Raw genomic sequence first — 3,878 nt, forward strand, 5'->3', positions numbered from 1 at the left:
TTTTTTTTTTTTTTTTTTTTTTTTTTTTTTCTGGTACCGGGGATTGAACTCGGGTCCTTGCGCTTGCAAGGCAGGCCACCGAACCGCTGAGCTAAATCCCCAGCGCAAGCTTTATCATTTTTATTTTGCATGCACATATACTACAGTGGGAATGATTGTGGCATTCCCTTAAACATAGTGTTTTTGAGGTGATATACAATTCCCTCCTCCTCTCTCCCTGAGCAGAGAGTTCTATTACAGCATCAGGCTCTTTATGAATGACAGAGCACCCCTTCACGGCCTGCTGTACAACATTTCATGGATACTTTGCATTCTGAAAATCAATTGGACTGTATGTCTCATCAAACTAGCCTTGTGCCTTTCTTAAGTCCTTGCTGTGGTCATACATATGCTGCCTACTGCAAGTGCAGCAAAAGTTTCAGAGATCGTTTATATTCTCATTAAGATTTAAACAGAAAAGCAAGAAGCAGCCTCTTCCTTTCGGCCTTGTATGTAATCTCTCATATTACATGATGGCCTCATTCACTGACCAGTGTGCGCTAGGTATGAGCATCTGTAGACTCCAGTTGTTTTCTCCTGACAGCTACACAAATAGGAGATCAATTTATTAAAGTATCCGAGAAAAAATTGACTTTTTAAAGAAATATAGTCCCCCTTTGAAAACATACCAGAGAAGTTACTTGGTTGGGGAGAGTGAGTTTGAATCCCAAACCATCAAAAATATTTCCTCCAGTGTCCCCCTCCAGAACTTTGATTTACTTATATGTGGCTTGGTTAGCATTCTGGAGTTTCTATTTGGTGCTTACCTCATCTGTATCAGTAGTTTTATGGAAATGAGCACACTGACTTTTTTTTCCATGCTGGGGATTTAGGCATTGAACCCAGAGCTTTTGCACTGAGATACATCTCCAGTCTTTTTTATTTTGTTATTATTATTTTTTAAATTCATGAGATAGAGTCTTGCTAATTTGCCCAGTCTGACCTCAAACTTGCTGCCATCCTGCCTCAACCTGCCAGAGTAATGGGGATACAGGCATGTGCAATCAAGCCCTGCTACCACAATGAATCAACAACCTCAACGAAACAGGACTAATGGTATTTTCATTTCTTGTTGCGACTTGGAAATATTTAATAGTGTAAAGACATTAAAAAATGTTTTAAACAGAATTTAACCTGTAAGGGCCAGGGATTTAGCTCAGCGGTTCCACTGCCTGCCTTGTGAGTGCAAGGACCCGAGTTCGATCCCCAGTACCAAAAAAAAAAAAAAAGAATTTAACCTGTAAATTTACTCTGGTATAATTCCTTAGTAGTTCATACACTGTTTATTGAAATCTTAATTGTTTATTCAAATTATAATTATTAAACTCATTTTGCTAGGGGCTCAAATACAGTAGGGTCTTGTTTGATGGAGTTTCAATGATAATGTGTGAGATTACTACAACTACAGAAATAATTGTGTTGCTTCCACGGTGACAGATTCTAACAGCAGAGGGATGTACAGAAGGCTTAAAAGAGAACCATGACCTGGGCTATCTGGGGCTTAGGGAAAGGTTTCCAGACAAAGACTTTGGTGTGCAACATTCTCTCTAATTTTGTTACCCAATGCCTTAGACTGCTTAGCCACATTACCTGCTTATTTATGCCAATTACTAATCAAACATCCAATTATTATTTATGAATTTCCCTCACCCTCCCTGTTCCATTGTTAGGGAAATTATTTTTATTGGAAGGCAGCTATGCTAACCACTATACCACCAATGCCTCCTATTTTTATTGGGGTTGATTAACACTAGGCACAACAAATTACACAAGATTTCCTGTTTCACTGTGAAAAAGACAACTTGTTTGTGTTTATTTTTATGCTGCTGTAAAACTGGCTACTTCTAACGGCTTAAATTCACAGCGATGAGGGGACTGAAATTGACTCAGAAACAATGGCCTGTGCTTGTATAGAGCCAAAATAGTCCTTCAAAAACCATCAAAGTGTTCAATTTCTTAGCCTATCATTTCAGAACAGAAATTTGGAGAAGAAAACCCATGATTCCTAATCACGATGCCCCTTGGGGATCCTGAGAAACTGCACATTCCTAATTCAAGAAGATTTACAGTAGCAAACCAAAAATAAGCTTGCTCACTCACTTTGAAAGGTGTGAGTATGTTTAAATCAAGGTATGTTAGAATTCTCCAGGAGTCTTCTCATTACTCTGAAATTAGTGAGGACATTAGTCTTTTTTCACTTAGCTAATTTTCAATTATTCACTTCTCAAAATGAATGTATTGTGTTCTAATTTGATATTTAAAATTGAAGTCACTTTTATAGTACATTTGATGCAGAAGACAGTCCATTTGAGATTCTCTGCTTTTTCATCTAGTCAAATCGAACATAATAAAAATTTAAATATGGCACAATTCAATTCAAGTGCTTTGGGGTTTTGACTTTTAATTTATTATTAAACAGGTGAATGTATTTTGAGCATACGTATCAGAGTAAATGGAGTGTCTTTGAGACTTGGAAAAAACTGCGTAAATGTTAATATGTTGGCCTGCAGCAAGGAAAACTTATCTTAGATTATTTTAAAATTACTTAGGCCCTCTTTGAAGTAAACTTTTGTACTTTGTTGGTCAACAGTTATAAAAAGGGAATGTTTTATTCATATAATTTAAAGATTATTTTTCTATCTTATATCTCTCATTTCAAAATAGAAGCTTAAACTCCACTATGCACGTCTGGAAAGTTATTGCTAAATTAAAGCACACATTTTTATTGGTAATTTCGAGACAAGTTCATAAACTCAACCCTAAGGTAAATTTTTGGTAATAGTAGGATCATCAGTACCATTTGTTAGCAACAGGATCTAGCAATGGGAAAGATTTGCTCACATGTGAAATTTCTTAATTCTAACCACAGAAGTTGTGTCATTTTGCCTAAAAAAGCAAAACAAAAATCATTATCCTTTCCTGCATGGAGGGGGGAGCCCAGAGACAATATAATTTTATAAATGTGGGTTTGTGGAGTTGGTAGTGGGTAAAGATAGCATGCCTGTCCACATTAGAAAAATGAAGAGCGGAGTTCTTCCATTTTTTTCTAATTATAACTAGTGTTGAGAAACAAATATATCTGAGTAAATATGAGAGATGTATACATGGAATTGGGCTTAGAGGTATAGCTCTGTGTAAGTGGCTATGTCAAAGTGCAAGTGCTGGAAAATAAACAGAAACCCAAAAGGTGGAGTGTATAATATGACAAGTCCATCACCAGCAAATTTCAATGGGATAAGGGTTAGCTATCATTTTAAAAACTTAAATTTCAAAAAGGCTGGCAAGCATTTAATATACACTGTTGAAAGCTTCTTTATGAAAGAACTGATCATATTTCCCTAGGCCAAGGCAGTCCTGTTTAATCACTCTTTTTTATGAGTTGCCAGTTCTCTCGATCAATTTTCAGATCAGTCAGTGTTGTAATGTGGTCCATCGTCCATCCATCAAGCAAGCACGTTAAAATAGTTCTGGGAAACCCAGCTGTTAAGCAAGTGAGGAAACTGAGAAGCAACATACTAAGATACTGAATAAGGGGAAAAAATAGAGTAAATTTCCTATAAGTGATAATATCTCATCAGAATAAGTTTCCCATAAAACAAATGAAAATCATAATCCAAATGACCAGGTGGTATTTAACCAGAGAATCAGAATACTGTGATTGATATAGAATATGAGGGATGGAGCCAGGTGTGGCAGTGCATGCCTGTTATCCCAAAAATTGGGAGGCTGATGAAAGATCATTGTGGGCTCAAGTCCATCCCAGGATTCATAGTGAGTTGAAGACCTGCCTGAACTACATATTGAGACCCTGTTTAAAAAACAAAACAAACAAACAAATA

General features: G+C 36.6%; 1 long non-coding RNA gene across 1 annotated transcript in view; it reads right to left on the minus strand.

Moving 5' to 3' along the window:
* Positions 1 to 3,878, minus strand: part of LOC117283373 — a 132,530-nt gene that overhangs the window by 38,362 nt on the left and 90,290 nt on the right. The window lies entirely within an intron of this gene.

Source organism: Fukomys damarensis, unplaced genomic scaffold (assembly GCF_012274545.1).
Source record: "Fukomys damarensis isolate Sample0158 unplaced genomic scaffold, DMR_v1.0_HiC HiC_scaffold_4, whole genome shotgun sequence".
Taxonomy (NCBI): domain Eukaryota; kingdom Metazoa; phylum Chordata; class Mammalia; order Rodentia; family Bathyergidae; genus Fukomys; species Fukomys damarensis.